The sequence below is a fragment of the Xyrauchen texanus genome, chromosome 10 (genome assembly GCF_025860055.1).
Source record: "Xyrauchen texanus isolate HMW12.3.18 chromosome 10, RBS_HiC_50CHRs, whole genome shotgun sequence".
Taxonomy (NCBI): Eukaryota; Metazoa; Chordata; class Actinopteri; order Cypriniformes; family Catostomidae; genus Xyrauchen; species Xyrauchen texanus.
In genome coordinates, this window is record NC_068285.1 from 5,531,684 (window position 1) to 5,555,683 (window position 24,000).

The following is a 24,000-nucleotide window of genomic DNA, read 5'->3' on the forward strand; positions in this document are numbered from 1 at the left end:
TGATCTGATCTCCCCCAGTAACACCAGCATCTGATCTGTTCTACCCCAGTAACACCAGCATCTGATCTGATCTCCCCCAGTAACACCAGCATCTGATCTGTTCTACCCCAGTAACACCAGCATCTGATCTGATCTCCTCCAGTAACACCAGCATCTGATCTGATCTCCCCCAGTAACACCAGCATCTGATCTGTTCTCCCCCAGTAACACCTGCATCTGATCTGATCTCCCCAGTAACACCAGCATCTGATCTGATCTCCCCAGTAACACCAGCATCTGATCTGATCTCCCCCAGTAACACCAGCATCTGATCTGATCTCCCCAGTAACACCAGCATCTGATCTGATCTCCTCCAGTAACACCAGCATCTGATCTGATCTCCCCCAGTAACACCAGCATCTGATCTGTTCTCCCCAGTAACACCTGCATCTGATCTGATCTCCCCAGTAACACCAGCATCTGATCTGATCTCCCCAGTAACACCAGCATCTGATCTGATCTCCCCAGTAACACCAGCATCTGATCTGATCTCCCCAGTAACACCAGCATCTGATCTGATCTCCCCCAGTAACACCAGCATCTGATCTGATCTCCCCCAGTAACACCAGCATCTGATCTGTTCTCCTCCAGTAACACCAGCATCCGATCTGATCTCCTCCAGTAACACCAGCATCCGATCTGATCTCCTCCAGTAACACCACCATCTGATCTGATCTCCCCCAGTAACACCAGCATCTGATCTGATCTCCCCCAGTAACACCAGCATCTGATCTGTTCTCCTCCAGTAACACCAGCATCCGATCTGATCTCCTCCAGTAACACCAGCATCTGATCAGTTTCTGCCGAACTGCCGAACTGGGAAACTGTGGCATGAGGTTTGAGAGTTTCTCCCAGTGACGGAGAAAGTGTGTCTCTGTTCAGACTGTGATCACTGAGTCTGTATTTGGGGAGGATCCGTCTCTGTTTTGGATCTCTTACAGTGTTCAGATATTCTGCCAGATTATATGTTCTGTTTAGGGTCCGATAACATTCCAGTTTGCTTTGGTTTTTACTTTCATTTTCCCAATGGTCCAAATATGAATTTGTGCTTTTTTTTTAATGAATTGGTTTATTGTGATTTGGTTTATTTCAGCAGTGCTGGTCTGAAACTGGTGTTTGTTAGTTGTTAGTGGGTTTGTGAGTTTCAGAGCCAGCTGACAAAGGGGACTGGTTTTAGGTGTGTCCAAAATTTGAGGGATGGTTTTTCAGTATATATAATTATGGGTTATCTGCCTAGTTCGGCCTGGCATGCATTAGTAGGTGTTTGTAAAGAGATGAATGGAAAGGAGGAGGCGAGAACCGGCTTGACAATATAAATAATAGTTTAATATAAAACTAAACCAAAAAGACAAACACACACACACACAGGTGTCGGACAGCTGCCCGTAAATCTCTCTCTCTGTCCCACTGCAGTCTCCAGTCGGTCTTTATCCCTCTCTGAGGCTTGATTAGGGACCGGGTGTGTGTTCTCTATTTCTACATCATGATCATCTGTATTGTGAGAGGTTTCTCTCTTTAAATAGTTTCATTGATAAGAATTTTGCCAATTCTGTGTTTCTATTTAGTGCCGAATAACACTGGAGTTTGTTTTGGAGGTCAAACTGAGTTTGTAATGATTTATCATGAGTATCTTTTAGATCTCAATGTGTTTAATAATGATTTTAGTTTTGTACCTCGACGACGGGTTGAGATTCATTATTTTAAGAGCCAGTGCATTTAGAGGATGAGACACTGGTGGGATCTCATAATATTTTATAGACTCGGGATCAGAATAGAACAGATCTGTTCTGTACTTCAATGTTTTGGGGATATAAGTCCTGCAGATGGTATTGGAAGTGCCTCTATGTTACCCCAAAATATTCTTTGCAAATTACAACCGAATTGATTCTGCTGCAGTTTTAACCCAATATTGAAAATTTAAGACCGGTCCCCAAATTTCACATCCACATAATAGTATTGCTTTAATGATTGAGTTGTATAATTTAATCCAGATTTTAATTGCTAATTTCATACGGCCGAATCGGGATTTAATTGCATGCAAAAAATCCATGATGCCGAACGGTTGTTAAGACACTCTCAGTTTACAGACGGCAATTAATATCACAGTTTAAAAACTTAGGACACGAAAGAGATCTTTCTACTGACACTACTGAAAAACACATGAAGAAAGATGCCCAGGGTCTCTGCTTATCTGTGTGAACATGTCTTAGGCATGCTGCATGGAGACATGAGGACTGCAGATGTGGCCAGGGCAATGAATCAAAATGTCTGTAATGTGAGATGCCCAAGACAGCACTACAGGGAGACAGGAAGGACAGCTGATCATCCTCACAGTGGCAGACCACGTGCAACAACACCTGCACAGGATTGGATTTCACACCTGTGGGACAGGTACAGGATGGCAACAACAACTGCTTGAGTTACACCAGGAACACACAATCCCTCCATCAGTGCTCACACTGTCTGCAATAGACTGAGAGAGGCTGGACTGAGGGCTTGTGGGCCTTTTGTAAGGCAGGTCCTTACCAGACATCACCGGCAACAACGTCACCTACGGGCACAAACCCACCTTCACTGGACCAGACAGGACTGGCAAAAAGTGCTCTTCACTGATGAGTCATGGTTTTGTCTCACCAGGGGTGATGGTCGGACTGTTGTTTATCGTCGAGGGAATGAGCCAGAACTCTGGAGCGGGATCGATTTGGAGGTGGACGGTCTGTCATGGTCTGGGGCGGTGTGTCACAGCATCATCAGACTGAGCTTGTTGTCATTGAAGGCAATCTCAACACTGCATTACAGGGGAACACATCCTCCTCCCTCATGTGATACCCTTCATCCTGACATGCAGACTCATCCTGACATGACCCTCCAGCATGGCAATGCCACCAGTCATACTGCTCGTTCTGTGCATGATCTCCTACAAGACAGGAATGTCAGTGTTCTGCCATGGCCAGCGAAGAGCCCGGATCTCAATCCCATTGAGCATGTCTGGGACCTGTTGGATCGGAGGGTGAGGGCTAGAGCCATTCCCCCCAGAAATGTCCTGGAACGTGCAAGTGTCTTGGTGGAAGAGTGGGGTAACATCTCACAGCAAGAATGGGCACATCTGGTCCATGAGGAGGAGATGCACTGTAGTGTTTAATGCAGCTGCTGCCACACCAGATACTGACTGTTACTTTTGATTTTGACCCCCCCTTTGTTCAGAGACACATTATTCCATTTCTGTTCGTCACATGTCTGTGAAACGAGTTCAGTTTATGTCTTAGTTGTTCAAACTTTTTATGTTCATACAAATATTTACACCCGTTCAGTGTGCTGAAAATAAAAGCAGTTGAAAGTGAGAGGACGTTTCCTGTTTTTAGCTTAGTTTAGAATTATTATTATTTTTTATATTTTTATGAATTTCTATGTTTTTATAATATTAATATTTGTATAATTAAAAATGTTTTATTAAGTATACACTGCATTGTGTTTAGTTTGTGTATATGTGAATAACAAATGTACATATAAATATGCACAATGTCAAAGTGTTTGATAAATCCAATAGAGCTGCAGGAATCTGAATCAGAGAGAGAGAGAGAGAGAGAGAGAGAGAGAGAGAGAGAGAGAGAGAATGAATGCAGTTTTCAGGATGTCCATATTTGGTCAGTGAGTCACAGTGCTTCACTTCCTGAAGCATGTGATAGAGAGAAGAAAAGAAAAGCGAATGAAAAGAGAGAGAGAGAGAGAGAGAGAGAGAGAGAGAGAGAGAGAGAGAGAGAGAGAGAGAACAAGTGAAGGAATGAAGAGGGTTAGACAGTTCAAAGTGGATGAATGAAATGCTAAAAATCAACAGAGAGAATGAAAGTGTTTGACGTCAGTACCTGACACACACACACACACACACACACACACACACACACACACACACACACACACACACACACACACACACACAGAGTAATGAGTGTCAGCGGTACTGTTGTTTCCCCTGGTTACAGACTTTACTGGACGTGTGTGTGTGTGTGTGTGTGTGTGTGTGTGTGTGTGTGTGTGTGTGTGTGTGTGTGTGTGTTTGAGGAAACACTTGTTGTAAATGCAGCCGCAGCAGAACATGCGCACACACACATCACTGCTGCATTCTGTGACACTGTTTATTCATCACTGATAAAAGCAGTCAAGATGACTCGAAGAATTACTGATGACACACTGTTTATAAGAGTTAACACAATTTAAGTGAGACATCGTGCTGTGAGACAGGTAACTGTCGCTTCATCTGGTGAATGGTTAGTTTGCGGATTGAACTGATCAACAGGACAGTTAATGATTGAACGCAATATGAATATGCTAATTATATGTAAATGAGCTTATGCTTTATGAAAAAGGAATGTGCACACAGTCTGGGTTTATAAAGTGTATTTGTGAAGGGGTTAATACATTTGTGTGCACACATGAAACACAAACACATGCATGAGGCTCGTGGTCATGTGACCATTAAAAAAATAATCTATTTGTTTTCCGAAATGTAACCATATTTAGTAACATGTATGCTTATAAAAAAAAACATCTCTTTAATTTGTGGGGTAAGAAAAAAATGCAAACTTTGTTTTTTAACCAAATTTAGTTCGATTTCTCTGAAAATTAGACATTTTTCCCCATGAAATAAGACAAAAATACTCAATGAGAAAAGCAGTGTACTAGTCTAGATGGTGCCACTGACCAATCAGAATCAAGTCACTTTGGATAAAAGCATCTGCCAAATGCGTAAATGTAAAAATTTTGTTAAATGTACATTTTCGTTTCTTTCCAGAAAATGTTGTTTAAAGGGATTTAATAATATTAATCTTGACATCTGCAGTCTCATTGGCACGTTTATGATTTTAAGCTCAAGTAAACATCCTCATATATGCAGAGTGCTGTAAACATATGGACCATTATTGAAAAGTGTTTATCATTAACGTGGTGGACTAAAGCACATAACTGGTAATCAGAAGGTCGCTGGTTCGATCCCCACAGTCACCACCATTGTGTCCTTGAGTAAGACACTTAACTCCAGGTTGCTCCGGGGGGATTGTCCCTGTAATAAGGGCTTTGTATAATACATTGGTACTCAGAAGGTTGCTGGTTTGATCCCCACAGTCACCACCATTGTGTCCTTGAGTAAGACACTTAACTCCAGGTTGCTCCGGGGGGATTGTCCCTGTAATAAGTGCACTGTAAGTCACTTTGGATAAAAGCATCTGCCAAATGCATAAATGTAAATGTAAGCTCCTCCCTCTCTGGAACCAGAGTGCGAATTACCCCACCATAATTGGGGGGTACTGCTCCTTCCAGCCAGGTTTCTTAAGCAACCAAATTGGTCCGGTTGCTAGGGAGGGTACAGCCACATGGGGTGATCTCCTCGTGGTCAGGATTAGTGGTTCTCACTCTTTTTGGGGCGAGTGGATCGCGGAGAATAGCATGAGCCTCCACATGCTGTGAGTCTCCGTGGTGTCATGCGCCTCACGGATTGAGGTGAGTAGCCTCGCCACCACGAGGACCTACTAAGTAGTGGGAACTGGGTATTCCAAATTGGTAGAAAAAGGGATAAAAAAAAGTTATAATAATAGGTGTGGGTGAGAGACAGATCAACATTTAAGTCCTTTTTTTACTATAAATCTCCACTTTGACTTTTTTCTTCTTTTGTTTTTGGCGATTCAAATTCTTCATGCATAACGCCACCTACTGGCCAGGGAGGATATTTATAGTAAAAAGCAACTGCAATATTGATCTGTTTCTCACGTACACCTTTCATATCATATGGATTACTATTATGCTACCTTTTTTGCTTTATTGAGCTTCAACATTTTGGTACCAATTAATTTGCTTTGTATGGACCTACAGAGCTGTGCATGTGCATGACTTTCTTCTGTTGAGCTCAAATTAAGATTTTACTTCAAAGTGAGTGAGTAAATGATGTGAGAATTGTAATTTTTGAGTGAACTATTCCTTTAAGGACATTTATATTTGCTCAGTCAACACATGGAGGTTATTCTTTACATGTTCTGTTTTAATATGGACAATGACCGAGGGTCTTATTCACGGTAACATTGTTAGGAGACTAACTTGATGACTTCTAGGTAAGCTTGTCTGTCCCCAAGTTGCATAACTATAAAATTGTACAACTGTACTTGAACCAGTCAACAAGAGAAAAGGGCAAATGTTAACTCAGCAATTAGAACAGCATATGGCTCTCATATTACAAAAACCTTTTTAGAAAATTCTATTTTGAATGTGAATAGACATAAACATATGAGTTTACCTCAATATGCCAGCCCTTACATTCCAACTGTTTTGTTATGTGCGCTTTGAGCATAAAAAAGGTGAAGAGAAATTATTTTTGAGTGGAAACATACCTGAAGAGAAAAAACCACAACATAGTTCTCCACAATCAGATGATGCAAGCAGAAATATGGGCGATGACTCGTTTTGTTGTTGGGTGAGCAAAGTAAACTGTTGTTGTTTCCAGTAAGATGTGTCACTAAAGGTTAAAAGCAGGGCATGTCAACAAGGCCGACGTGTAACCATATGTAGTCAATACATTTTATAGTGGTTTATAGTGAAACCGGTAATCGTCCCATCCCTACAGGTTAAGTAGCCGGTAATTCAATGTATGAAGACGTGACATGAGCTATGAAAGAACAAAACACGTTAATAAATGAAGGTTGTAAAATCAACAAGCTAGACGTCAGCTAGCAACTTACATTTATCCATGCACGTCAGCAGCAAACCATTCTCTATCTCCATTGCTTCTAGCCGCCACGGTGGTTAAAAATGGTACGGTCCACAATAGGGGTGTCTGAAATCGCTTTACATTAAAATGTTCCTACAGTGAAAATAGGAGTTGACTTGTATTGTAATCGTAAATATATTTTTTCACAATATCAGAAAAATTATCTGATCCCCCAAAACTGATATTTCTGTCCCTTTGGGGGGTACTGGGTCTTCATTGGGGGGTATAGTACCCCCCAGTACCCCCTGTAATTCGAACTATGTCTGGAACTACCGTCGCCAAGGATATGGTGGCCGCCTCTCTCCATGGTTGTAGTAGGTTGAGGTGGTACATTTGACGACCCCTGTCCTTATCCGTACACGCTACCTCATTGTCGACTTCCCCAACTCGGCGTGTGACCTCAAAAGGCCCTTTCCACTTTGCGAGTAATTTAGAGCTCGATGTGGGCAGTAATACAAGGACTTTTTCACCCGGTGAAAATTCCTGTAGCTGAGCTCCCCTGTTATACCACAGGGACTAACGTTCTTGATCCTGGAGCAGATTCTCCTGTGATAGTCGCTCCAATGTGTAGAGTTTTACTGTCAGCTCAAGAACATATTGAAATTAGTTTTTGCTGTTTGAAGTTCCCTCCTCTCAATTTTCCTTCATGACGTCCAACATGCCACGGGGCATATGCACATATTACAGTTCAAATGGGGAAAACCCCGTGGAGGCTTGCAGGACCTCTCGCACTGCAAATATCAGGGGTTCGAGCCATTTACCTCAATCCTGACCATCTTCATGCACAAACTTATGAATCATATTTTTAAGGTTTTATTTAATTGTTTGACCAAGCCGTCCATTTGTGGATGGTACACGCTTGTCTGAATTGATTTGATACCCAATCATTCGTACAGCTTTCGTAGTGCATGTGACATGAAAGTAGTGCCCTGATCAGTGAGGATTTATTTTGGAGTCCCCACTTGGGAGGTTATTCTGAAGAGTGCCTCCGCAACACTGTGATGTTGCCCAACAGCACTGCTTCCGGGTATCACGTCGCATAGTCCACCAGAACTAGTACAAATCGGTGCCCATTTGCAGACCATTCTAATGACAGGGCGGCCATTAGAACAACATTTCCTGATGGCTCCTTGGTACCACAACCGTTCGTTTATATAAGACGTATATGTGAGTGCAATGCACAGCTGAAGGCTTTGACTATCAATTACTTTCACTTGGTCAAACGCATGCTTAAGGATTTCGTCTTATGTCTGCTCCAGAGGGAAATCCCAAGGCTCCCCCTCCCTTATGTCATCCTGACACGGAGCTGACATAGAAGGCCCCAGCTCCGCCTCCCCAGTCAGCACATTGCACACCCCACAACGTGTATGGGTGAGGCGGGACTAACCACAGCCTCAATATTATGCTTTTGACCCCGAAACTTTATGTTGACGGTCACTAAAGGATAATCGTAAAAATCCCTGTACACACACTTCATCCTCACCCGATTATTTGCATCCAATGCCCTATTCTGAACCAAGTATTGATGAATGTAGGTTTGATTACAACCTGAATCTACCAAGGCTTGATATGTATCCCCCCAATACTTGGTACATCTCCGCTCAATCGGTGGCAGCCTGTGGAGTATCAGTGGATCAATGTCTCCACTTCCATCACCGGGCACTAGTCTCAGACCAGCCCAAACCTCACACCCACACCAGCAGCTGCATTGCTTCATCCAGCGACATCGTTCAGTGGCACTGGACCCACTCCGCTGTCCCCTTTGGCAGTCGGGAGATTAAATGCTCCAGCACCATGAAGTTGATGACATCACAGACGCCGCTGTCTTCCTTAGCCAGTACCCACTGCCAGCAGCCGTCATGGAGCTGTTAAGTCAAATGGGTGGCCGACTACGCTCTGCATCAGGGATCGGAGCTGCTGATGATTCATCTTCTGGACTGTGGCCGACCCGCTGCAGGATGGCTTTCAGTACAGGGTATTCCAGGTGGTTTACGACCGGACATTGTTGGGCCGCGAACTGGGCAGTGTTAGGAGATGGACCGCACATTACGCCTGTGGCCATTTCAGAGCTTTGCCATATGTTCAAAGAGCTCCAGAATGATTTTGCGCCCCAATCTTAGCAAGCATTACATGGGGGGGGGTCGCAGTGGTCGCCGGTCCTCCTCTTGGCCTTGGAGCATCTCAAAACACTGTTGTTACACCCGTAGATCCATGAGGGCCTGGTGTTGGGCCAAGTGTGATCTGATAAGGGAACAGAAGACTTCCTCCAGTGGCGATGATGACTCCATAGCAGCGTATCCTTCCTCCTTCCCGGGTGCCCCTCTCACTCTCTCTGTGCACCGGGACGCTTTTACCTCGTCTCCCACTGCCGTAACTACCAGCAAATTCATCTCAGGTGAACATCCTTACTGCTTCCTCTCTTCCCAGACGGGTACTCGACCACACCCTCGCCTCCACAAGCACTTTTAAATATCTTCACACATTCAATACGTTACCTGCACAACATTCCCATCTCATATGAGACACATGGACTCTTTTGGGTGCTACTTCTATTAAAATCAATGGGAGAAATTAAAAGGCCCAATGGATGTAGAAAGGAAGTCCCATCTTACAGGTAAAAGAGCCAATCACCTTTAAGATACAGTATATATATGTCAGCATAAATATATCAATTATAAGAGTTTTCAGTCTGTCTTTTGCTCATGCATGTGTGGTTACAGGCAGCTCCGTGTTGAGTGTGTGTGTGTGTGTGTAATGTGTTCCTAAGGTGAAGGCACACGGTGCATCAGTCTGATCGATCAATAACACCAGCAGTAAACAACAGGAGAGACACTGATGTCTAACATAAACCAGTAAAACACGTAACCTGCATCTGTCATCTAGTGAGGTTATTGATCAGAACACACCATTAAACCACATTAATCTGTGACAGCGAGACAGAATAACAGAGGGAATGAACTGAAACTCAATCTTCATTTGAGCTGATCAGGAACACGATTAATGATTTGAGCTCTGAATCCCCAGACGTTTATAACAGACGTTTATAACAGACTGCTTTCAGCTCACAGTGATTGGCTGGCACCTGACGTATTTTACGTCAACTTTCCGGACGTTCTCAACCGTTGTCAACACACACGCCACTGAATCCCACGATGCCCCATAACGAGTGTGTCACTCGGCTCCGACAGGAATGAACCGAAACACTCGTACGGCTCCGCTCACCTCGTGCCAGTGGACACGTAACGTTACTGACGACATCAAGCTCTGCTACCGCCAATTGTTCTGCACCATTAACATCTTTCATGTGGACAACTCAGCAGCTTGAGCATCATCTACAGTTCAGAGTTTCGATGAGTTAAAGATGTGTGCACCAAAGACGTAATATTATATTGAAATATCATTTATGATGTATATTTATCACCAACAACAAACCCTGGCCAAGTGAACAGAATAATGCTTTTAATTATTGATCTAACATAAATATTAGTTTAAACATATTATACATTTTTACTTCATAACTAATTAGACTAAAAATCGGTTATTTTACTTAAAGCAAGTTTTCACCACTGATCTATTCATGAGCTCAAACTCTTGCTAACAATATTTCTGAACATGCTATTAAATTCCTCTTACAGTCTCACTCTCACTGTTCTGCAGCGCTCCATCCAACATGAGGAATAAAACACTGCAGGATTATTTTACTGCAGCAACAGTCACACACACACACACACACACACACACACACACACACACACACACACACACACACACACACTCATATACACACACACACACACACACTCATATACACACACACACACGCACACACACTCTCACACGCACACACATACACACTCACACACACACACACACTCACACTCATACACACACACACTCACACTCATACACACAGCTCTCAGTAACAAACATTAAACAATGACTGTACCTGAGGACACATTTCTAGATATAATAAAGATGACTCATTACTGAAAGGATCAGGACAGACAGACCGACAGACCGACAGACCGACAGACCGACAGACAGACAGGTATCTGGATGGATAAAGTAGAAAAAGCAGAACTGTGGGAATATGGAAATGTTTGGGAATACGCAGGCAGACTCTCTGACGTCATCAATTACGTGCAAAGAGAACCTCACCTCCATACCAATTACACACACACACACACACACACTAACCTCCATCCTTGAACCTGCTGGGTGTTTGTGTGAGTGTTCAGTGTGTGGGTACAGAGCGTTGTGCGACCCATACACAAGACAGACTGATTACTGCTCTAATAAACAATACGGCACTCAATGAACCACACACACACACACACGCGCACACACACACAATCTCACACACACAGTTGATTATAGTTTGTTGGTGTCTGTCCGCGCGTCAGTCTGCAGGAATGTTCAAGTGTTTTGAGTAAACCGAGTGAATGAGTGAAAAGGTCAAAGGTCAGGGGTCAGTTTCAGCTATTAGTGACTCAGCAGCACCGATACACTTCTATCTAAAGAAAGGATGGGAACGATGCCATTTTAAACTAAATCTGGCCAGTAAGAAGGTGTTTTTGAGTTCATGCTGGTGTTTCAAACACTCTTACAGTCATAATGGGCATGATGGTTATCATACAAGAAAGTGTTCAAGAGTTATAAGCCAAAATATTTTTCTATCTCGTGACCAGTTAGGGAGAAGTGTGCGAAACAGAGTAGGTAACCTCACGGTCTAATGATGGTGACATGTACCAAGTTTTTGTTGAAGCGACATTGGGAAAACGGAACGGTTCATCATAATTCTGTGAATAACATTTTTTGTCGTGAGTGCCTCTAGATGATGCAGGCTAATTTTTGTGCAAATCGGAAAAACACTCAAGGAAAAGTTTGAAAAAGTAGGTTTTCAAAACATCTAAAAATGGCGGACAGGAAGTTTGCTCGATCATGACATAATTGGTATCATTGTTCTGGCCATGAACCACGGTATCTATCAAGAGCAGTCCCATGACAGTAGGTGAAAGGAGTCGATAGCTATTAGCATTTTTAGAAATAGCATTAGAATATTTTACCACAAGGTGGCGCTCTCCTGAAACTTTTTGAGCAAAAATATGCTTTTTTCATATCCCAAATGCCTCTTGATGATGCAGGCCAATTTATGTGCAAATTGGACAAACAGCCTAGGATGAGTTCGGAAAAGTAGGTTTTTCAGAAAATTAAAAATGGCTGACGTCCAAACTGGCCGACATAGGATTTTTTTTATATCACTGGACTCGTTATACCCCACTGAATCTAATGAGACCAATTTCATGATTTTATGACACACTGTTCAGAAGTTATAAGCAGAAATTAGAATTTTCATATTTCGTGACCAATAGGGGGCAGTGTGCCAAAACGAGATAGGTAAGTTCAGGGCCTAAAGGTGATGACATGTACAAGTTTTGTCCCAATCCCTCAAAGCGTTGCGGAGATACAGCCACAAGTGAAATTTTGCGCGTTCTTCGTTGAATTCGTTGAAAATGGTTTATCAAACTTCTGTGAATAAAATGTCCTGAGTGCCTCTAGATGATGCAGGATAATTCTGGGGTAATCGCATTGTATTGAGCCAAGGAATGAGAGGAAAATATTATTTTGTTTCTAGGACTCACAGTTATTAACATAAACGTGAGTGCAAATTTGCGCAGTTGGTGGCGCTAGAGGGTTTGAGATGCCAGATTTGCTGTGGTATAATATTAGACTGTCCTCTATCCGGACATATTTCATAACTTTCCCACAAGCGGTTCTATGGGATACCACACACTCAAGAGCAGAATAAGAATAAGAATAAGATGACGACTAACGAAAACAATAGGGGTCTTTCGCCGCTTCGGGGCTTGACCCCTAAAAATAAATAATGCACCAAACGCCCGTGTATGCACACAGTCAAATGGAGGATACAGGCTCGCGTTCACCTGTACGCAAACGCTGAATGTTCATGTCAAAATCAAAGTGTACTTTAGGTTTGTGAAAATAAAACTGAAATGGTCGGACTGTCACCAGAGACGTCTCCTAGCAACCAAATTGAAGAATGAAGCTGGAACGCTAGCATTGGTTGCACAGTAGTACGATTATTAAAAGAGAATTGTACACCTTTTGTTCTACAAGCTTTAATATCATGTAGGACCTTTGAGTCATGGATCAGTGGTATTCAGGGAAAATGGATAGAGGTATCAGAGATATTAGGGAGGTGCTCACCCTGCGGTCTGTGTGGATCCCAATACCCCAGTACAGTGATGGGGACACTATACTGTAAAATGGCACCGTCCTTCGTATGAGACTTTAAACCGAGGTCCTGACTCTCTGTAGTCATTCAAATCCCAGGACACTCCTCTAAAAGAATAGGGGTGTAACCCAATCATGGCCTCCTAATAATCCCCATCCATTAATTGGCTATATCACTCTACTCTCTCCTCTCCATCAATAGCTGGTGTGTGGTGGGTGTACTGGTGCACTATGGTAAATGGTCTGCACTTATATAGTGCTTATTAACCTTAGCGGTATTCAAAGAGCTTTACGCTGTGACTCATTTACCGATTCACACACCAATGATGGCAGAGCTGCATGTAAGGTGCTAGACTGCCATTGGGAGCAACTTGGGGTTCAGTGTGTTGCCTAAGGACACTTTGGCACGTGGAGTCATGTGGACCGGGAATCAAACCACCAACCCTGCCGCCCCAAAAAGCCACTATGGCTGTTGCACAATGGTGGAGGTTGAGGAGAGTCCTGTTCACTGTGTAAAGCGCTTCGAGTGTCAGCACTATATAAGTGTAACGGTCATTCACTTACCCTGTGGAGGTCGGATCTTGAGGGTAAGTAGGAACATCTCTGCAGCACTTGGTGAAAGATATGGGTACATTTGGACAGAAGGGTATTAAACAATGAGCAGAGAAAAGCTTCATTAACACTTCTATGATAACTTGTACAGTTGAACATTTAAAACGTCTAATATAAAAACATTACTAAAGTAATTGAATGTAGAATGAAAGTTAAATATTTGGCTCAGTTTACTCTGTGATTATTGGATATTCATTAACACTGATTTGATGCAGCTTCCATACATTTAAACATCACATCGAACATTTTATGCCATCGGTTTATACATCAACGGCTGTGTTTACATTAATATCGCCTAAAGAGCAGGGATGGATTACCGGCCGGGCCAATGGGGCCAGTGCCCAGGGGCCCTTGAACTGCCCGGGGGGCACTGGGCTTTAAGGTTGCACGATTAAGTTTGGTGTTCCCCAATTGAAAACCCATCAACAATGAGAAAGAGAACCCTGATGTCCAGTGGCGGGGTGGCTCAGAGACGTCCCTGACCATTGCTAACTCTGTACATCTCCCTGCGGATGCGCACATGTTTGTGTGACGACACACACCTGCATCTCAATAAAATCAGAGATTAAGATTATAAATGGGAAGTCTGACTGTGGTGTGTTTGGAACGGCACACTACAGTAACAGACTCAGAGTAGTGTGAGCAGTTCCCATCTGTCCCAGTTAAATCCTGCTCAAAACACAGAGGTGTGGCTAAAATCAGGCTCAGCCAATGGACAAACCTTTTGTGTTTTGTAATGACATGAAAATGTTTAATGACAAAATTATTAATGAAGCTTCATCCACAGAATCGACATTGTTTCCTTTCACTTCAATCAGAACAACAACAACACTGAAGAACCCAAAGAAATCACACAAAGCTTTAATCGTCATGAGTTGTAATTTGGGGTTTGGGACAGACACTTCCTCAGAAATGACGGTTTTGTTAATATTTATTATTATGTTAATTAATGTGTTTAAATAGATCATAAATATATAATGTTAGTGTTTTTATTGCGGGACTGCAGAATGTACCCATAGATTGGGTCATCCGTGACGTTAAATCATCGAGTGTAACTGAGTTCTGGAGAATTCTGGTCAAGAACACATTTGAATGTTATTTGCAGGTCCATTTATATTCTTACCTTGTTTATGTGAGAGCAATAAAACTCATTCTGATTCAGTTCATGTTTAACATGCAGTCTGATGTTCCGACAGTCACACACACACACACACACACACACACACACACACATCACACACATCACACACACACACACACACACACACACACACACACACACACACACACTGAGAACCACCAGGAAACAATGACAAAGTACATGTTTACATTCTCTGACGGCAAAGGTCAAGTGTTCATGTTCATAATCATCTGCGGGTGTGTTTGGAGAATGTTGCTCTGTGTGTGTGTGTGTGTGTGTGTGTGTGTGTGTGTGTGTGTGTGTGTGTTGAATCAGTGATGTTCAGTGTTTTATACTTCTCTGTGTGTGTGTGTGTGTGTGTGTGTGTGTGTGTGTGTGTGTGTGTGTGTGTGTGTGTGTGTGTGTTGAATCAGTGATGTTCAGTGTTTTATACTTCTCTGTGTGTGTGTGTGTGTGTGTGTGTGTGTGTGTGTGTGTGTGTGTGTGTGTGTGTGTGTGTGTGTGTGTGTGTGTGAGCGTGTATTTATCACTTTGTGGGGACCAAATGTCCCCATAAGGATAGTAAAACCCGAATCCGAACCTGATCCACACCAGAGTTGATTCTGATAAAGAACCGCCCACTAACACAGGAAGTGACGCTTGACTGACATGTAAAACAACCAGTCACAGTTCATGTTATTATGGGCTTTTTAAATATGAAATCAGACAAAACTGTGAGAATAAAGCAGAATATCAGAATATATTTGTGCTCATTAAAGGGACAGTTCACCCAAAAATTTAAATGTCATCATTTACTCACCCTCATGTCATCCTAAATGTGTGTGTGACTTTCTTTCTTCAGCAGAACACAAATTAAGATGTTTAGTAGAATATTTCAGCTCTGTAGGTTCATACAATGCAAGTGAATGGTGACCAGAACTTTGAAGCACATAAAAGCAGCATGAAAGTCATCCATAAGACTCCAGTGGTTTAATCCATGTCTTCAGAAGTGATATGATCGCTTTGGGTGAGAAACAAAAAACAATTCTGTCATTTTTTACTATGAATCTCCAATTTCACCATTATGTCTGAGAGTCACGTGTGGTGACATTCACATCTGAAAGTGAAAGTGGAGAATTTAGAGTAAAAAACATTGAATACTGTTGAGTGAGAGCAATAAACACTCATACATAAACGTTTGAGGAGTTGTCCCGGTCTTTTGAATGGTGGTGTGGAATGAGGAATAATCCAAGTAAAGAGAAAAAGGACAAATAAAATTTTCTTTGTCTGCGCCCCAGAGCAAAGTGTTCACTTGTGTATGAAGGGAACGGCAGCTGTTGTGACAATGTGGCATGAAATGAGACTTTTATGATACTGAAATGTTGTTGTATTGCATTTTGGAGTTTGACAGCCTCTGGTCACGGTTTGTTTTTATTGTATGGAAAAGAGCAGCGTGAACATTCTGCTAACATCTCCAATAGACTGGAACTGTGCCGCTCAATATTTCAAGCGTTTGTGTCAGAAGTCTTTCATATCCTCATAAATGACCGACCAGCTCCGAGAGGCACTTAACGGCTCTAATGAACTACAATCCCAAGAAGCATTGCCAATGATGTCATCGAATTACAAATGATGGAAAACTATAAAACTGTTGATTAGAAACAATGCGGCGTATTTTAGGCTTATTTTTACAGCTTTATTTTTCTCACTTTGATCAGTCTGACGAAGCTAATCCTGCTAATCCAGCACATCTGATCACGTGACCGAACACTTCCTCTGTGTATGCAAGTCCAGCAGATAAAGTGACTTCTTCCAATGATTGCACAAGAGTGAACATTCAGCATCAGTGTTTCAAACGGCAGCGTCAGTAAGTGCTCGTCTGAAAGCTTTCACTCAGAACACAAACAGCGTTATTAGAAAAGCTCTCAGACACTCTTACCGGATCACATGACCAGTGTGAAGTGTTTCTGGCATCTTCTAACAGTGAATGTGTGTGTGTGAGTTTGGTCTTGATGGAATGGACAAGAGATCTCAGCAATCAAAAGACTTTTGTAAGTCATGATTCACAAAGATTGCATTACATGGATCAAAAATACTGTCAAAAATGAGTCATTTAGCAAATGATTGTTCCTCTTTGACCCCGTTTCATTCTGTATCAGGTGATCCGATCTCATGTGGACAGGTGAGACACGTTTCCCAAAAGCATCATGACACCAACATCACGATCAACTTAAGCTTGGGATGCTCCGTGCACCCGTGTTAAAAGGCCTGGCCCCCCCGTCAGGGCTGGACTGGGAAGAGGACTCGGGGGGTTGAGCTGGGGGGGTGTTTGCTGTCCTTTTCTGTATAAATAATAATAATAATGTTCAATAAAATACTTTATTATTGTTATATTATTCAGTCTCAGTTGATAATGCAAGTGAGCCGTAATACTATAATAGTATGACTATAAATGCACACAATAAAACTGTAATCGAAAACATAAAACAACGATTCAATAATGATGGGAATAAAAGATGTGCAATATAACAGTTAACAGTCAATTCAGTGACCACTTATGTTATATTATATTGATCTGTATGGAGTAAACAGGTCTATGTGCTGTATAGGACAGAAGAGTAAACACACACACACACACAAATATTCATATCAATGTGATCATTTTGTCTTGTCTAATGTTAACCAATTAAACTGAACTTTGATCTTAGTGGCTGTTTGTATTTCTGCAACTTATCCGATATGATGACCCTCTGTTTACTCTTGTTAACTCCTGTTACTAAGGTGTGACTGAACTTTCTTCTTTTTAATATGTACTCACATATGAAGAGTGCATGACAATCCTGTACTGTTGTCATGGGAACGAGACAGCCGGATCGTCTTTCCTGTGTTTACCAACATGACATAATGACGCAAGTATTCATAAGCCAGCGATTTCATGGCCAAACCAACACGATAGCTCAAATTACAAACCATTTTTATGGGCTTATAGTGACTCGGGGAAAGGTAAACACTGATTATTTATGTTCTCAATCAATAATGGTCATTATTTTGAATCAAATCATCTTACATAGTGCAGCTTTAAGAGAAATGTGTGATGTGTCATGCATCATCAAGTGTAGTTCCACAAATGTTCTGTGATTAACCCTCATGAAAAATATTATCTGAACACAATTAACCGGTATCCAGCATTTCAAAATACCGTTTCTCTCCGGAACAACTGAAAATCACTTTGTTCCTGATTGTTGTTCCAAGAACGGTTTTTAATCCCAATTCTTACATGAGATTGCAGTCTGAAGGGAGCGTTTCAGGGGCGTTCAGTGGAGATTCGGGGCACAGCCCAGACTGCTGTAAGGCCACCGTTGATGAAATATAGAAATATAAAACACTTATAATAAACGTTTATTTATACACACTCACCTTGTCTCACATATGCGGCTTAATGATCAGAAATGTCTTTTAAAACATGGCTTAAAAAAACACTAGTTTGTCCCTTTTATCCTTCCATACTTTAACACACATAGTGTACAATTGGCAGTTTTATTAGTTTATTATTCATTAGTCTGGTGTTCAAATTATTTTAGAAGATAACAGGCTGTAAATATGCTCAAATAAGTCTTTAGAAACAGTTGCTACATTTGGAAAAGTTAGCGAGATTTGTGATGTCTTAATAAAAGATTTGCAAAAAACACAATTGTCCTGGCTCGTGACTGAAGTTAGCAAATTCCTCTAGCACATATACTATACTTGTAAACTTGCATACTACTCTTACTAATCCAGCCGTATCTGTATATTGCAGAACAAGGAGCTCTAAAATACAGTTTGAAACAGTAAGTGATCGTCCACACGCCAGCAACTTTCTGCTCGTTTCAAACCTTTTAAGTTCCTAGCAACCATAGAACAAATACACACGTACGGGAATGATGGAGAAAGAGTTCGAGGCTATAGCTCTGAAAGCCCAGGGCTATCTATACTTCTGAAGCATATCATATATAGTCATACGTTATACCTCATCAACCACGCTACGTCGAAAGAATAAATAAAGATTGAGATGTTCAGATGCTGCTGACCGCAGGAGGACAAACATTAATAATCATCAAAGCTCAAAAAGAGAAGTTAACAAGAGAAATGTGAATAAAGTCCACCATACAAACTGAATATAGTCTATGCATCACTACAGCGGTAAAAATACCTCAGTCAAAAGCTGCATTTAATTTATCACCTGATTTCAAACAAGACCCCCACAATAATCCCAAATTAGCTTTCCAGGTGGTGTCCCGTTGCGTTGAGGGGGTCTGAGACTCTCCTAGACCCCCCGTTATTCCCACCATGCTGTGTCCTGGCATTCAATTATGTTAATTACAAAATAAAACATTTTAATGAGCATTTGTGTCCTTAATATTGTATTATCTGGTGACCGTTTCTAAAAGCAATAAGACCCAATAAGAGATCCAGGAGTATGTGTGAGTGGGAAGAGCGTTCTGTCAATGACACCGTCATGTGTATATTTTGGTCTGTTCACCTGCAGTGGACTGACCCGTGTCACCAGTTCAAACTGTCTGGACAGGTGGTAAAATTATCCGCTCACGTCTGTGATTATGACTCATAGTGTGATGTCATTTCTATGAGCTGATGTAACTAAGACACACAGGAACAATCTCTGCATGTTTCTGTGCTAATGAGCGATGATTCGAACGTTCCCGAGACGTTACTCACGGCTGAAAGATCGTTCCAGCATCTCTTGAATTGTGGCCATCCATGGAACTCAACTGACGTATAGATATTTCTTTTATAGCACATTTGAGTCATAAGTGCACAATGAAACACAGGTCGTTCAGTTGTTACAATGGTGAGACAGGTCCATCAGCATCATCACATCTACAATCACAAACAACAGTAACAGACCACACAAAACCTGTGTCACTATTTCTACTGCAAGAGGAGTGGTGGTGGCGTAGTGGGCTAAAGCACTTAACTGGTAATCAGAACTGGTAATCAGAAGGTTGTAGGTTTGATCCCTACAGTCACCACCATTGTGTCCTTGAGCAAGGCACTTAACTCCAGGTTGCTCCGGGGGGATTGTCCCTGTAATAAGTGCTCTGTATAATACATTGGTACTCAGAAGGTCGCTGGTTTGATCCCCACAGTCACCACCATTGTGTCCTTGAGCAAGGCACTTAACTTCAGGTTGCTCCGGGGGGATTGTCCCTGTAATAAGTGCACTGTAAGTCGCTTTGGATAAAAGCGTCTGCCAAATGCATAAATGTAAATGTACATAGTCATGTGATCAAGCCTCTAACATAGAGCTGGACAATAAAATAATATAGATATTTCTCAAGACAATTATAAACTTTTAAGTAGTTTTCAATATTTAGCCTCTGCTCTACATTGAGATGATCGGATCAGGTGTGTGTCACTTAAAACACAAGAAGTTCGGCAAAGTTCCCACCCAACTAGCTAACTGGATCACTGTCATGAAATCAGCCAGTTAGGAAGGTTAGCTAGCTGGCGGCTAATAGGATATTGTTGTGTACTGAATATGGCAAGACACAGGCAAGAAAGTCTTTCAGAGGACGTATTGACTGTCAGGCTACAGGTTACATAGCTACACACGTAAGGACCAAAACCAGGAAGAACATAAATGTCAGAACCTTAAAAACAAGAGACCATGAGGGGAGTCAAACATTTACTGAAGATGATGAAAATGTGGTGAAAAGAGGTCATTAAATCATAGCAACCTCACAGAACACCCTAGCAACCTAACAGAACACCCTAGAAACCACCAGAACATCCTATCAACCACACAGAACATCCAAGCAACCACAAAGTACATGCTGGGAACCACTAGAACACCCTAGCAACCTCACAGAACACCCTCAGCAACCACCACAACACCCTAGCAACCACATGAACACCCTAACAACCATATAGAACACCATAGCATCCAAAAGAACACTTTAGCAACCACACACAACAAATTAGCAACCACAAAGTACACGCTGGGAACCACTAGATCAACCTAGCAACCACCAGAACATCCTTGCAACCATGCAGAACACCTTAGCAACCACAAAGAGCACACTAGCAACCAACAGAACACCCTAGCAACCACACAGAACACCTTAGTAATCATAACGAACACACTATCAGTCACAATAACACCCTAGCAACCACCTTAATCCTCAAGCAATCCATTCTAGCATCCTGGCAGTGAGTTTGGCAGCACTCACATATTCTTCAAAACATGTAAAACTCTTGTCTTCTCTGGTTTTGAGAAAAGGTTCTTTTAATCAGATTGGATTTGCTCAAATGCCTCACATGAACTGCAGCGAGTGTTTGTGTGTCTCTGCTGTGATTTCAGTTTGTGTATTGATTATCTCACCGGGAGTCTGTAGGACTTTAGACACGTCCAAACACATGTTTACCACAAACTCTAAAGTGATAGACGTCACTCATCACATCTGCGTGTCTCTTCGAGTACAGTTCACACTTATTGAGGTGTAGTCAGTTTAGGTTCAGTTCAGTAAATACTTTGAATGTGTCTCATCCACATCTGGTTTATAATCAACTGTTGAAGGTAGTGAAGGATAACAATCACAGCACAGAGGTTGTGGTTCTCAAGTTTTTCTGTTCATGCCCCCCTTTGAAACAAGATATCCTCATCCAGTAATATTAAATGTTTAGGGTTAGGGTAAGGGTTAGGGTAAGGTTCAGCGTGACCAGAGCTGTAAGAAGGGTTAGGGTAAGGGTTAGGGTTAGGGTTAGGTTAGGGTTAGGGTAAGGGTTAGGGTTAGGGTTAGGGTTAGGGTAAGGGTTAGGGTTAGGGTTAGGGTTAGGTTTAGGGTAAGGGTTAGGGTTAGGGTTAGGGTTAGGGTTAGGTTTAGGGTAAGGGTTAGGGTTAGGGTTAGGTTTAGGGTAAGGGTTAGGGTTAGGGTTAGGGTTAGGGTTAGGGTAAGGGTTAGGGTTAGGGTAAGTGTTAGGGTAAGGGTTAGGGTTAGGGTAAGAGTTAGGGTTAGGGTAAGTGTTAGGGTAAGGGTAAGTGTTAGGGTAAGGGTAAGGGTTAGGGCAAGGGCAAGGGCAAGGGCAAGGGCAAGTGTAAGGGTTAGGGTTAGGGTTAGGGTAAGGGTTAGGGTTAGGGTTAGGGTAAGGGTTAGGGTTAGGGTAAGTGTTAGGGTAAGGGTTAGGGTTAGGGTTAGGGTAAGAGTTAGGGTAAGTGTTAGGGTAAGGGTAAGTGTTAGGGTAAGGGTAAGGGTAAGGGTTAGGGCAAGGGCAAGGGCAAGGGTAAGGGTTAGGGTTAGGGTTAGGGTAAGGTTTAGGGTTAGGGTTAGGGTTAGGTTAGGGTAAGGGTTAGGGCAAGGGTTAGGGTAAGAGTTAGGGTTAGGTTTAGGGTAAGGGTTAGGGTTAGGGTAAGAGTTAGGGTTAGGTTTAGGGTAAGTGTTAGGGTTAGGGTAAGTGTTAGGGTAAGGGTTAGGGTAAGGGTTAGGGTAAGGGTTAGGGTTCGGGTTAGGGTTAGGGTTAGGGTTAGGGTTAGGGTTAGGTTAGGTTAGGTTAGGGTTAGGGTTAGGGTAAGGGTAAGGGTAAGGTTAAGGGTTGGGTTAGGTTAGGTTAGGGTTAGGTTAGGATTAGGTTAGGGTTAGGTTAGGATTAGGTTAGGGTTAGGGTTAGGTTAGGATTAGGTTAGGTTAGGGTTAGGTTAGGTTAGGGTTAGGGCTAGGGTTCAGGGTTAGGCTAGGGTTAGGGTTAGGGTTAGGGTTAGGGTTAGGGTTAGGCTAGGTTAGGGTTAGGGTTAGGGCTAGGTTAGGGTTAGGGTTAGGTTAGGCTAGGGTTAGGTTAGGCTAGGTTAGGGTTAGGTTAGGTTAGGTTAGGGTTAGGGTTAGGCTAGGTTAGGGTTAGGCCAGGTTAGGCTAGGCTAGGGTTAGGCTAGGGTTAGGCTAGGGTTAGGCTAGGCTAGGGTTAGGCTAGGCTAGGTTAGGGTTAGGTTAGGCTAGGTCAGGGCTAGGGCCAGGCTAGGCTAGGGTTAGGGCCAGGCCAGGCTAGGCTAGGGCTAGGCCAGGCTAGGGCTAGGCCAGGCTAGGTTAGGGTTAGGGCTAGGTTAGGCCAGGGTTAGGGCTAGGGCTAGGCTAGGTTAGGGCTAGGCTAGGCCAGGGTTAGGGTTAGGGTTAGGCCAGGTTAGGCTAGGTTAGGGTTAGGCTAGGTTAGGCTAGGCCAGGTTAGGGCTAGGCTAGGCTAGGTTAGGGTTAGGGCTAGGCTAGGTTAGGTTAGGGTTAGGGTTAGGGTTAGGTTAGGGTTAGGGTTAGGGTTAGGTTAGGGTTAGGCTAGGTTAGGCTAGGCTAGGCTAGGGTTAGGTTAGGTTAGGTTAGGCTAGGCTAGGTTAGGTTAGGTTAGGTTAGGGTTAGGGTTAGGTTAGGTTAGGGTTAGGTTAGGTTAGGTTAGGTTAGGTTAGGTTAGGTTAGGTTAGGGTTAGGGTTAGGTTTAGGTTTAAGGTTAGGTTCAGCATGACCAGCGCTGTAAGAATGAACACAAGTGCGCCGTCTGTACACGGTCAGGACCTCTGGACAATCATTTACACTTGATTAATGATACTGACAAACTTTAATAACCACTGAAATAAAAACCTTTCTGGCATCGTTTACTCACCCTCATCATTCAAAACCAGTATGACTTTTTTCATCCATGTGTGACAAGATTGAGGGATGAGAGGATGATGACTTTGACTGTCCAAACTCCAAAATCACACAAAAAAGCACCTTAAAACTCATCCATGATGTCAACATGAACTGTTGACAGTTCCAAGATCCAGATGTAAAACTAAACGTGTCTGAGCATTTGTATTGAACGCCCCTAGATTATGGAACAGCTTGTCCTGGGATATTCGATTAATTAGTATCTGCTTTTATTACTCTGTGAAAGTGTTTCACTGTGTGTTTTTAGATTTTATGTTTTGTTCATTTTGCTATAAATAAAGTTATTATAATAGTTTCACTCAGTATTTTGCTTTTAGCTCAATTTTCTCACAATGTGAAGATGTTTTTACATGGATGTTCAGACTTCAAATAATTGTTCCAAATAAAAAGAGAAAATAAAGTATTTACTGATTATCCTGTAAAACAGACATTAAAACACGCTTAACAAAAACATTTTCATTTTATAAAGTTATGCGTATGGTAAAAATATCATAAATGATACTGTGATATTTAGTGATCTGCCCACTCAAGTGTACACTACA